General features: G+C 45.9%; 1 protein-coding gene across 1 annotated transcript in view; it reads left to right on the top strand.

The window, feature by feature from the left end:
* The window catches only part of LOC140078010 (butyrophilin subfamily 1 member A1-like), a 48,008-nt gene that overhangs the window by 5,314 nt on the left and 27,859 nt on the right, over window positions 1-14,835 (top strand). The gene's annotated exons all lie outside the window — the stretch shown is intronic.

The following is a 14,835-nucleotide window of genomic DNA, read 5'->3' as shown; positions in this document are numbered from 1 at the left end:
ACACAAATGAAGTGCCTTAATAATACAGCCATACAGTGCACAAATACAACGGTATTACCAACTACAATAATAATACCACCATACAGTGCACAATGTATAATATAATACAAGTACTAGTCCTACATCCTGCAGATGTAATGGCCCTATACTACAGTACACACACTAGTGTATAGTACATAAATAATACAGCCATACACTGCTCAAATGATAATACCGCACAGTGTTATAATAATAGTATTATTTACTGTAGGCATAATGTGTCCAAAAATAATACAGCTATACTGTGCTCAAACAATAATACCCTATGTAACCAAAATAATAGTGCAGAATACAGATGGGCAAAAATACATAGAAAATACATACCAGCTCTACATAACACATAAATAATACACCAATAAGATGCCCAAATAATATTATATTATTTACCAAAAATATTCCCCCGTCCTACTGAAATGTCACTGCCTACAGCACAGAACATTCAGAATATAGCCATACGGCGCTCATACCGCTATACCATACACTCTTCTGATATAATGCTATAGTGTCTCTATAATATTACCTAATACATAAATAATGCAGCCATATAGTGCACGAGCAGAAATCAAGCACCAATAAGACGCTGTCAGTGATATTACAGACATAATACATAATGACTGACACAGGACCTGCATCTCATGACTGACACAGGACCTGCATCTCATGACCGACACAGGACCTGCATCTCATGACCGACACAGGACCTGCATCTCATGACCGACACAGGACCTGCATCTCACGACTGACACAGGACCTGCATCTCATGACCGACACAGGACCTGCATCTCATGACCCACACAGGACCTGCATCTCATGACCGACACAGGACCTGCATCTCATGACCGACACAGGACCTGCATCTCATGACCGACACAGGACCTGCATCTCATGACCGACACAGGACCTGCATCTCATGACCGACACAGGACCTGCATCTCATGACCGACACAGGACCTGCATCTCAGGACCGACACAGGACCTGCATCTCATGACCGACACAGGACCTGCATCTCATGACCCACACAGGACCTGCATCTCATGACCCACACAGGACCTGCATCTCATGACCCACACAGGACCTGCATCTCATGACCGACACAGGACCTGCATCTCATGACCGACACAGGACCTGCATCTCATGACCGACACAGGACCTGCATCTCAGGACCGACACAGGACCTGCATCTCATGACCGACACAGGACCTGCATCTCATGACCCACACAGGACCTGCATCTCATGACCCACACAGGACCTGCATCTCATGACCGACACAGGACCTGCATCTCATGACCGACACAGGACCTGCATCTCAGGACCGACACAGGACCTGCATCTCATGACTGACACAGGACCTGCATCTCATGACTGACACAGGACCTGCATCTCATGACCCACACAGGACCTGCATCTCAGGACCGACACAGGACCTGCATCTCATGACCGACACAGGACCTGCATCTCATGACCCACACAGGACCTGCATCTCATGACCCACACAGGACCTGCATCTCATGACCCACACAGGACCTGCATCTCATGACCGACACAGGACCTGCATCTCATGACCGACACAGGACCTGCATCTCATGACCGACACAGGACCTGGATCTCATGACCGACACAGGACCTGGATCTCATGACCGACACAGGACCTGCATCTCATGACCGACACAGGACCTGCATCTCATGACCGACACAGGACCTGCATCTCATGACCCACACAGGACCTGCATCTCACGACCGACACAGGACCTGCATCTCACGACCGACACAGGACCTGCATCTCACGACTGACACAGGACCTGCATCTCATGCCCGACACAGGACCTGCATCTCACGACCGACACAGGACCTGCATCTCACGACTGACACAGGACCTGCATCTCATGCCCGACACAGGACCTGCATCTCACGACCGACACAGGACCTGCATCTCACGACTGACACAGGACCTGCATCTCATGCCCGACACAGGACCTGCATCTCACGACCGACACAGGACCTGCATCTCATGACTGACCCAGGACATGCATCTCATGACCCACACAGGACCTGCATCTCATGACCCACACAGGACCTGCATCTCATGACCGACACAGGACCTGCATCTCATGACCGACACAGGACCTGCATCTCATGATCCACACAGGACCTGCATCTCATGACCGACACAGGACCTGCATCTCATGACCGACACAGGACCTGCATCTCATGATCCACACAGGACCTGCATCTCATGGCCGACACAGGACCTGCATCTCATGACCCACACAGGACCTGCATCTCATGACCGACACAGGACCTGCATCTCATGACTGACACAGGACCTGCATCTCATGGCCGACACAGGACCTGCATCTCATGACCGACACAGGACCGGCATCTCATGACCCACACAGGACCTGCATCTCATGACTGACACAGGACCTGCATCTCATGACCGACACAGGACCTGCATCTCATGACCGACACAGGACCTGCATCTCATGACCGACACAGGACCTGCATCTCATGACTGACACAGGACCTGCATCTCATGACTGACACAGGACCTGCATCTCACGAATACACAATGGTTATCAGTTACTAGAGTTTATACCGCTATAAGCGTTCACATAGCGCCGCGCTCCTTATACTACATGTCGTATGGAATCTCTTCTCTACTCTCCACCGTTCCCCAGTAATCAATGTCATTACCTGCCGCTCTCTACTGTCAGGTGGGTGGAGCCCAAATGAAAGTGGAATAACAAACACTCCGCTCCAATGTCAGTTTTTCTTTCTGAACAGCGCCACCTGTGTCCATAGGTGATGTTCGGTATTACAAGTGATTAGCACTGGGCTGCAGCACCTGGAATAACCGGTGATTTCGCTCTATTATTCTATTATTAAGAGCTTCCTAATTAATAAGAGAAGTTTCCTGTAATTGTGTAACTGCCCGAAGGGAAACTCCAGGCTGTGGTCGCTGCGTGCATGTACCTTGTGGTGACATCCGTGTCCATGGAGCCACCGACAGCCTCCTGCGACGGAGGGAAAGTTTATCCCGCTGGCAGAAAAAGCAGAAACTCCTGTAACAATAAAAGCATTGTGACATCAGATGCAAGTGAGTGAGTGAGCGTAAGCGCGAGCGTGCCAACAGGCCTGAGCTACAAGATACAGAATAAGAAAGCTTTAAAAACACAAACACTATCGTGATCAGCCATGTAGGAAGAGGATAGACATGAAGGCAACGTCCTAGCCAGCAGGAGATGCCACCTGTGAGCTGACGGTCTGACATTGTAAGGTGGTGGGGGCCCTGGGGCACGTGCCCATGGAGCCAACCCTATAATCGGCCCCCTTCTCTGCTGCTCCATTCATCTCTATGGTGCTGGAGGAGTTCAGCTGCACTCGATATAGACAGGGAATTGAGCAACAGTCCGTCCCACTGCTGCATTCACCTGGGATACAACAGACCCCCGTTCTTGTGCCCCTTTAACACTGCAGCCTCTTTTATTTCTCCATTTCCAGAACTGCATGGAGCTTGTTATCTTTGGGACTGGTTGTGCTCTCTACTGCCGCCATGTAATGTTCCCTGCCATGTACTGGGAAGCTGGAAAATAAATTCCAATTCAGCAGAATTCACCAAAAAATACATTTTTCCATTTTCTTATGTGTTTAGTTTTTAGCTTTCATTGTGCGGGTCCAGATGACTCCTTCCCTTTAATCTTTGGGTCGGTTCTGTGACATAAAGTTTTGTTATGTTTTTATACCTTCATTCAGTGAGGCCCCTCATGTTCTCCTTCCCCCCTCACTGTGTCTCCCTCTCCACCCTCACCTCACAGTCAGCAGCCCTCTCATCTTCCACAGGCTGATGTCTGTACAATGCTTTACCGAGCGGGTCACATGATCATGACATCATCACAAATCCTGCAGGGAAACGCAGTGTATCCACTGTGCAACACCCCTGCCAATGCAGGATTAAATCTAGTGCTATGAAATCCCTCTCCATTCAATAGGGTTTTCTCTACGGCCTGATCAACCTGGATATCCAACCGGCCGTCTCTATCCTGTTGATGTTCCTGCTGTTTTGGCCGATGCCGAGTTCCAATAAATGAACCGTAAGTCGAATGCTTTACCAACTGTGATCCCTCCACCGGCGCCCCATTCACCACCATCAGGGATCATTGGGGCTGCCCCAGGGAGAAACCTACATCTTCAGCCTCTCCCTCCATTTCTTGTACCTTCCCCCTGCTGGAGACCTGCCAGGCTGTGGACAAGACCTCTGCTCCCTGGTATCCTGGTAGTGCTAGGCCACGCTCAGCCAACCACTCAGGGCTCTGCCTTCCTGCAGCCACGAAAAAAGCTAGGCCCGGTGGGGGATTTTGCAACTGCACAGGTTTCATTGCATTTTTGCCGCAGGCTCAATACTAGCCCCCAAGATGCCACCCCCGTCATCCAGCAGGGGCCTTAGCTGGTCATAATATAGGCGGGAGCCCAGGGCCCCAAGCCTTCTAGGGTCCCATGGCCACCCATAAAATTTTTACTGAGAAATCCTCCTACATCTGTTCCTGCTCTCAATACACATGTACACAAGAGCCAATTCAGGACGTTTGAAGGTCCTTCCTAAGGTCCTAAAATTGCAGATAGGAAGCTGCAGAAGGGACGCCTCCTCCATTCCCCAATAAGCTGATTCTAGCACCAGATGTAGGAAGTGATTCCAGACTTGTAGGGGCCATAATATTCCTACAGCCCAGGGCCCAGGGGCAGCCTTATCCGCCCCCAGCATGAGCGGAGCAGCCCTGGAGGCAGCTGGACGAGGATTGAGGAAGATAAGAAGAGAGCAATACAGGACACGCTGATAGAGGCCGCCATCTTGGAGACGATCAGTGGTCCTCTTATTGCTCCTTCATGATGCTTCAGCTTCCATCACAGATGCCCCAGGGGGTAAACAGCTGGGGTACAAGAGCCTAAAATATCAATAGGAGGCCATCTGTTTCCACGTGAGGCCTAACAGGTTAGATGAGTTTTGTAGAGTTTTGGCTCACAGACCCAACAGATATCACAGACGGGTCATGACATGTTTATAGATTCCTGTGCTCTCTAATATTTAGGTTTTACCTCCCGAGAGGATGAATTCTGTGACCTATAATCACTATAGACAATACAATATCCATTGTCTACAAAGGGGCGGAGCCCTTATTATTAAAGAAGATCATTCACCAACTCAGGACAACTCCACCAACTCCAACTATATGGACCCTCTGGTTCCAGTTCTTTCTGGCCTCCACCGCTCCTTAGCAAATAATACAGTTTTGGACTGTCCCACCAGAGAATCAGAGGATCCCCCGGTGGGCCCATAGATACAAAAGAAAGCAACCTAATTTGGAGAATGGTGGGTTCTTTTTCGTGGGGGATGATGAAGGGAAGGCACCCAGAATAATTTTATCTCATGTGCCCAAGGAACCCCAGGCCAACCAATGTCATTATTCTCAGATATCCAGATGGCCGGGCCAGATCGTCTTCATGCTTTGGCTGGGGATCGTCGCTCCTGTGGTTATCATGTATGGCGACAATTTTAAGGGAACTAAGTTAACATCAGCACCAATTGTAGGTGTTAAATATTGGGGGGGGGGGGATAAGCTGAAATCCCGGTTAGGGTCATCATTATTTAGGACACATTAGATCTTTTTGACTGTATTTTGGGACTTGTATTATATGATTTTTATTTGCAATTTGTGTTAAAAACCTGATGCAAAATTTTGCCAAATTATGTTAAAGTTGCACATAAACATCTCCTCTACAATAGTTTCCATGCGGCAGAGATCTTACCGGATGTGATCATGTCTGTGCGGTGCATCTTCTCGGCCAGGAGGGGGCAGCAGTGGCGGTGGAGCTCGGGATCACGGAGTTTGTACGTTGCTTTCATTCCTTTGCGTTATTGGATGATTTGACTTTCTTTTCGTTTTTTACTATATAAAGCAGTGATGGCAAACCTTTTAGACACCGAGTGCCCAAACTACAACCAAAACCCACGGATTTTTCGCAAAGTGCCAATGCGACAATTTAAGCAGTAACTTCCCTGCTCTGTCACAGGTTTAAATTGCATAGGCCCCTGAGGACACCAATACAGTAGAAAGAAGGTGTAGATCATTGTAGCTTCCTTCTAGGGTCCTGGGCTGCCTGGGACTGCTAGAGGTCTTGAGTCTGGTCTGACGAACTCTGCACTGGGGTGATGGCGCAGGTGCCCATAGAGAGGGCTCTGAGTGCCACCTCTGGTACCCGTGCCATAGGTTCGCCACCACTGATATAAAGGTTTTCTTAATAATCAGATAAGGTCAGGACGGGAGGATGTGATGGTCCGTCCCCAGAGCAGAACTACAAGTATAAGGAAGCCCCCTGGGGTCTGCACTGTTGTTATTTTTAGGGGTCCTCTTTTAGTCGATATTATAATGGGCTCTTCTTGCCCCCTTGGTGCCAGGGTCAGTCCTGTCATAGGAGGATGGAATTTTCCATTCTAGTTTTCTGGATGCAGTGAGATCCTATTGACTATTCGGGAGGAGCATACACAGAGGAGGCACCGGGACTGGGCACCCGGTCACAGCGCCTCCCTGGCGGCTCCTCTGATGGATCTCCCCCGTCACACGGCGGCGCTGGCAGCCATATCAGCCCCCACTGATAGCAAAAACTGTGCAAATACCGGCAGGAGGGCGACAGCTGGGACTACAAACTTTATAAGATCAGAGAATCCTGGAGGGGACAATCAGTGTGAGGTTCTGCAGCAGCTGTGGTGTGAATGTAGAGGTTCTACAGCAGCTGAGGTGTGTATGATGATGTCCTGCAGCAACTGAGGTGTGTATGTAAGAGGCTCTGCAGCAGCCGAGGTGTGTATGATGATGTCCTGCAGCAACTGAGGTGTATATGTAGAGGTTCTGCAGCAGCTGAGGTGTGTATGTAGAGGTTCTGCAGCAGCCTAGGTGTGTATGTAGAGGTTCTGCAGCAGCCGAGGTGTGTATGTAGAGGTTGTGCAGCAGCTAAGATGTGTATGTAGAGGTTCTGCAGCAGCTGAGGTTGTGTTGCAGCCTTTGTCCTTTGATTTGCCTTGGCGCGAGTTTTTCCACTGACGTCGCTCATGAATAGATTTCGCTTCTTTTTACTATAAATCCGTCTTATTGATAATGAAATTGAGAGTAAAATGCGGATAAAATAGAACAATGACGAGAGTAAGGAATAACTCCGGATGTGGAGCTGGAGATGTCATTATCCGGACCCCTCATCACCATCTTCCTCTCGGTGACCGTGTCATTACGTCCCCTCCCGATGTGTCATTATCCCCGACAATCAAGTGTGAGAGGAGACGGCGCGTCCTGCAGCTGCGGAGCTCAGTGTCTGCACAATGTCCTCATCAGGAGGGGCAAAGGTCCGGCACTAGGACCTCACACGAGGTCCTACAAGGCTCCTTCTGCTAAATCTTTACACCTGTCTGCTAAATCCGGGACAAGATGTGATATGGCGGAATGTGACGTTCCTGATAAATACCCGGACGCCCTTTATTCTCAATGTATCATCGATGTCGTGTTCAGACTGGAAGATCCATTTGCAGGATCCTTAGAGCTTGTACATTTGTGTGTAACAGTCCGGACTCTAGAATTTCCCATATTTAGTTATAGTATAAAATATTGTCACACTGTCCAGAGAATTAGTGCTGTATACTGTCCAGGTACACAGTCCGACGAAAGTGCAACGCACAACCCTGAGGGTGATGCCACACGTGGCGTTTTGAACCCGTTTTTGGTCCGTTTTTATGCAGCCCGTCCAAAAACGCATGCGTTAAAAAATGGATGCGTTTTCGACCAGTCTTAATTAAGATAATTGGTCAAATCTGACAAAAACGCATGCGTTTTTTAACGGACTGCTTAAAAAAGGACCAAAAACGGGTTCAGAACGCCACGTGTGGCATCACCCTAAGTAAATGAGCCCCATAGTGTTTATTAGTGACTCCTCTGACAATGTTCCGAGCTGGGAACCTCTTCCTTTTGTTGCAGATGTATCAGTGTAATGTAACAATGTAATGTAACAATATAATATAACAATGTAATATAACAATGTCATGTAACAATGTCATGCAACAATGTGACGTCCTGATCCTCCATCTGTATAAGATAAGAATTCCGGCAGTTTCTGGGGCTGAGGGCAAACAACAAAGAATGTTCCAGAATGTTATAAAAAATCTTGTTTTGTGGAGTAAATGTCGAGTATTTCTGTGGCCATAACTGACATACCTGACACTGAGCGCAGACAGAACCGGTTACACCGGACCAGCGCTGGCGACTTCTACTCATCCTGACTATGGCCAAGACCCGTCACACAGAGACAAAGGAAACCCACAGGGATAGAAAGGGCGACGCCATAATATAACGTTATCACAACCTCAGGGAGACCTGAATATCCCATCAGTCCTCTGCCTAATGGAACGACATTTCTTGTTATACTGAAAGCCTGCGCTGTGTCCTGCGGGATTATCTGAGATCCCAGATTATTGAGCTCTGGATGATTAGATGTTACGTGCTTTAGGCATGTGGATTACAGAATATTCTAGATTATAGGGATGTGGATTACAGAATATTATAGATTATTGGGATCTGGATTACATAATGTTCTAGATTATAGGGATCTGGATCACAGAATATTCTAGATTATTGGGATGTGGATTACAGAATATTCTAGATTATAGGGATGTGCATTACAGAATATTCCAGATGACAGGTATCTGGATTACAGAGTATTCTACATTATAGGGATCTGGATTACAGAATATTCTAGATTATAGGGATCTGGATTACAGAATATTCTAGATTATAGGGATCTGGATTACAGAATATTCTAGATTATAGGGATCTGGATTACAGAATATTCTAGATTATAGGGATCTGGATTACAGAGTATTGTAGTTTATAGGGACCTGGATTAAAAAATATCACAGTTTTCTGTGAACTGTAGATCAATTCTGTAAACCCTCGTGACTGTGTATCCGTGTCTCCGCCTTGCAGATGATCAAATCTTTCAGATTAGAAGGTTTTGGTTTAACTGAAATTCTAGATTATAGTACTGTAGAGGAAAATGTGTTTATCAAACTCTCTAGATTATAGGGCCTGGTAGTGGATTATAATATCAGAGATTTGGGTGGCAGCCTGGGGCGCGATGGTCCTGGGGGATCGATTGCATCCAAATCAATCACCAAGTTTGGTCCTGCCCTATGGATATGATGAAAGAAGAACAGATGGTCCTCCAGCCCACCAGTCCTCATACACATGCACCCATACACATGGTGTACTGGAATCATTCCAGGACCTGTAAAGGTCCACCAACGGTTCTAGTTCCCTAGAATATAGGGTCCTGATCAGACATTCTGGATTATAAGGATGTGGATTGGAGAACGACAAATAATAAGAAAGGACATTTTAGATGATAGAACCATGAATGATAAGACGTTCTAGATTGTAGAAGTCTTGTTTGTCGAGCTCCAATGATTCCAATTTACCAGATTGGGAGTCACCATCGTCAGCCACCAATCCGGCAATATGTCTGGGTCAAGCGGCAGAACCGTGATGGCAAACCCGAAATCCGACCATCAGAGCCACTCATGTCTATATATAGAGAGAGAGGAAGAAAGTCCAAGCAGCACAGTCTGCACAGTGAGTGCAGGGGTCCTGGGACTGGGCCTGAGGTCCCTCAGCAATATATACAAGAAAGCGGGCAGCACTCCAAATTGTGATGAAGAATGGTGTAGATTCTTTATTCCATAATCAGCAACAAAACAGCGACGTTTCGGCTCCAAGGAGCCTTTTTCAAGCCGTCTATACAGTGTAAATGGCAGTGTTATATACATAAACCCGTGGTCACATGACCAAGTGATCCACGCCCACCACATTACCATATTTGTGATATAAAACTCTGATATACGTACAATTCATTAATATACAATGAACATGTGCATTCAATAAAATATACAAATATATACAACATTAGGGAGGTCAATATTTAGAAAAAAGCTTCTGGAAGTGTTCTCCCTCGGGTGTCTAACACTGACCTCACATGTGAGAAGAAAAGTGCAATCGTGCTTCTGTCCAAAAAGGGATTAGACGCTGTGCATGTTCTCCAGGCGTCTCCCTGTAATAGCTATGTCCCTCGATCTCCATATACTTGAGGAGACCTGATGGCGTGCGTTCCAGCATGCGTTCCACTAGACCTCTTGCTCCGCGATATGTATATAACACTGCCATTCACACTGTATAGACGGCTTGAAAAAGGCTCCTTGGAGCCGAAACGTCGCTGTTTTGTTGCTGATTGTGGAATAAAGAATCTACACCATTTTTCATCACAATTTGGAGTGCTGCCCGCTTTCTTGTATATATATAGAGAGAGAGAGATACATGTATATTCTGAATCGTAGGACTCCGGTTCTGGACCATAGGATCGTGGAGATAAATTATGGAACTTAATTAATTGGGTTTTCCAGTTTTCTGCAAAGGAATATCATTTCTGTGTTTTGTATTGTCCCTTCAAGTTGATCCCGTCCTCTCTGTTGTGGCGGCTTTTGCCCGATGTTGGGCACCTCCAGGGGCCACGTGGTTCCTCTCTATAGGTCCCATTGTCGTGGACTCGGGTGGGCGCTGCATTTATTGATCTGTCTGGTATGAAATCTACAAATGTAGATATAAGCAACTAAAAATATGTCAGTAAATATTGAGCTTGTGTGAGGTCCGGCGTAGGGTGTATCCGGAGATAAGATCCACCGTCTCACAGGCAGAATCCTTATCCTTCTGTATCTACACAAAGGTTACTGCTCAGAACATGTCCCCCAAGTAAGAACCCAACTTTCTATCAGTCCTGCTCATACATGCATGGTGGGCCTCCACATAGGAACTGCACAGTACTACTACTCCTATCCTGTATATATGGACACAGAACAGTACTACTACTCCTATCCTGTATATATGGGCACAGCACAGTACTACTACTCCTATCCTGTATATATGGACACAGCACAGTACTACTACTCCTATCCTGTATACATAGGCAAACCACAGTACTACTACTCCTATCCTGTATACATAGGCACAGCACAGTACTACTACTCCTATCCTGTATATATGGGCACAGCACAGTACTACTACTCCTATCCTGTATCTATGGGCACAGCACAGTACTACTACTCCTATCCTGTATATATGGACACAGCACAGTACTACTACTCCTATCCTGTATATACACAGCACAGTACTACTACTCCTATCCTGTATATATGGGCACAGCACAGTACTACTACTCCTATCCTGTATATATGGGCACAGCACAGTACTACTACTCCTACCCTGTATATATGGACACAGCACAGTACTACTACTCCTATCCTGTATACATAGGCACACCACAGTACTACTACTCCTATCCTGTATATAAGGGCACAGCACAGTACTATTACTCCTATCCTGTATATATGAGCACAGCACAGTACTACTACTCCTATCCTGTATATATGGGCACAGCACAGTACTACTACTCCTATCCTGTATATATGGACACAGCACAGTACTACTACTCCTATCCTGTATATATGGACACAGCACAGTACTACTACTCCTATCCTGTATATATGGGCACTGCATGGTACTACTACTCCTATCCTGTATACATAGGCACAGCACAGTACTACTACTCCTATCCTGTATATATGGGCACAGCACAGTACTACTACTCCTATCCTGTATCTATGGGCACAGCACAGTACTACTACTCCTATCCTGTATATATGGGTACAGCACAGTACTACTACTCCTATCCTGTATACATAGACACAGCACAGTACTACTACTCCTATCCTGTATATATGGGCACAGCACAGTACTACTACTCCTATCCTGTATATATGGGCACAGCACAGTACTACTACTCCTATCCTGTATAAATGGGTATAGCACAGTACTACTACTCCTATCCTGTATATATCTACACAGCACAGTACTACTACTCCTATCCTGTATATATGAGCACAGCACAGTACTACTACTCCTATCCTGTATATATGTACACAGCACAGTACTACTACTCCTATCCTGTATATATGTACACAGCACAGTACTACTACTCCTATCCTGTATATATGGAGACAGCACAGTACTACTACTCCTATCCTGTATATATGGGCACTGCATGGTACTACTACTCCTATCCTGTATACATAGGCACAGCACAGTACTACTACTCCTATCCTGTATATATGGGCACAGCACAGTACTACTACTCTTATCCTGTATATATGAGCACAGCACAGTACTACTACTCCTATCCTGTATACATAGACACAGCACAGTACTACTACTCCTATCCTGTATATATGGGCACAGCACAGTACTACTACTCCTATCCTGTATATATGGGCACAGCACAGTACTACTACTCCTATCCTGTATAAATGGGTATAGCACAGTACTACTACTCCTATCCTGTATATATCTACACAGCACAGTACTACTACTCCTATCCTGTATATATGAGCACAGAACAGTACTACTACTCCTATCCTGTATATATGTACACAGCACAGTACTACTACTCCTATCCTGTATATATGGACACAGAACAGTACTACTACTCCTATCCTGTATATATGGGCACAGCACAGTACTACTCCTATCCTGTATATATGGACACAGCACAGTACTACTACTCCTATCTTGTATATATGGACACAGCACAGTACTACTACTCCTATCCTGTATACATAGGCACAGCACAGTACTACTACTCCTATCCTGTATATATGGGCACAGCACAGTACTACTACTCCTATCCTGTATACATAGGCAAACCACAGTACTACTACTCCTATCCTGTATACATAGGCACAGCACAGTACTACTACTCCTATCCTGTATATATGGGCACAGCACAGTACTACTACTCCTATCCTGTATCTATGGGCACAGCACAGAACTACTACTCCTATCCTGTATATATGGACACAGCACAGTACTACTACTCCTATCCTGTATATACACAGCACAGTACTACTACTCCTATCCTGTATATATGGGCACAGCACAGTACTACTACTCCTATCCTGTATATATGGGCACAGCACAGTACTACTACTCCTACCCTGTATATATGGACACAGCACAGTACTACTACTCCTATCCTGTATACATAGGCACACCACAGTACTACTACTCCTATCCTGTATATAAGGGCACAGCACAGTACTATTACTCCTATCCTGTATATATGAGCACAGCACAGTACTACTACTCCTATCCTGTATATATGGGCACAGCACAGTACTACTACTCCTATCCTGTATATATGGACACAGCACAGTACTACTACTCCTATCCTGTATATATGGACACAGCACAGTACTACTACTCCTATCCTGTATATATGGGCACTGCATGGTACTACTACTCCTATCCTGTATACATAGGCACAGCACAGTACTACTACTCCTATCCTGTATATATGGGCACAGCACAGTACTACTACTCCTATCCTGTATATATGGGCACAGCACAGTACTACTACTCCTATCCTGTATATATGGGCACAGCACAGTACTACTACTCCTATCCTGTATACATAGACACAGCACAGTACTACTACTCCTATCCTGTATATATGGGCACAGCACAGTACTACTACTCCTATCTTGTATATATGGGCACAGCACAGTACTACTACTCCTATCCTGTATAAATGGGTATAGCACAGTACTACTACTCCTATCCTGTATATATCTACACAGCACAGTACTACTACTCCTATCCTGTATATATGAGCACAGCACAGTACTACTACTCCTATCCTGTATATATGTACACAGCACAGTACTACTACTCCTATCCTGTATATATGTACACAGCACAGTACTACTACTCCTATCCTGTATATATGGACACAGCACAGTACTACTACTCCTATCCTGTATATATGGGCACTGCATGGTACTACTACTCCTATCCTGTATACATAGGCACAGCACAGTACTACTACTCCTATCCTGTATATATGGGCACAGCACAGTACTACTACTCTTATCCTGTATATATGAGCACAGCACAGTACTACTACTCCTATCCTGTATACATAGACACAGCACAGTACTACTACTCCTATCCTGTATATATGGGCACAGCACAGTACTACTACTCCTATCCTGTATATATGGGCACAGCACAGTACTACTACTCCTATCCTGTATAAATGGGTATAGCACAGTACTACTACTCCTATCCTGTATATATCTACACAGCACAGTACTACTACTCCTATCCTGTATATATGAGCACAGAACAGTACTACTACTCCTATCCTGTATATATGTACACAGCACAGTACTACTACTCCTATCCTGTATATATGTACACAGCACAGTACTACTACTCCTATCCTGTATATATGGAGACAGCACAGTACTACTACTCCTATCCTGTATATATGGGCACAGCACAGTACTACTACTCCTATCCTGTATATATGGGTATAGCACAGTACTACTACTCCTATCCTGTATCTATGGGCACAGCACAGTACTACTACTCCTATCCTGTATATATGAGCACAGTACTACTACTCCTATCCTGTATATATGAGCACAAAACAAAAATCTAAAAGTAGATGTTTCAGTTCTCCGGTCTCCAGGCAGTGAGTCATATGACTGGTTACTCGGCTGTAAGCGGTGATGGATATTCTTCCAGCTGACCTCCCGCTGCAGGAGAGAGAACAGTGACAGCAGGGGAGGCTGACAGGCGCAGCATGGAGCCCC

This window comes from Engystomops pustulosus, chromosome 9, assembly GCF_040894005.1.
Source record: "Engystomops pustulosus chromosome 9, aEngPut4.maternal, whole genome shotgun sequence".
Classification (NCBI taxonomy): domain Eukaryota; kingdom Metazoa; phylum Chordata; class Amphibia; order Anura; family Leptodactylidae; genus Engystomops; species Engystomops pustulosus.
Note: the sequence above shows the minus strand (reverse complement) of the source record. Positions and strands in the feature narration are given on the sequence as shown.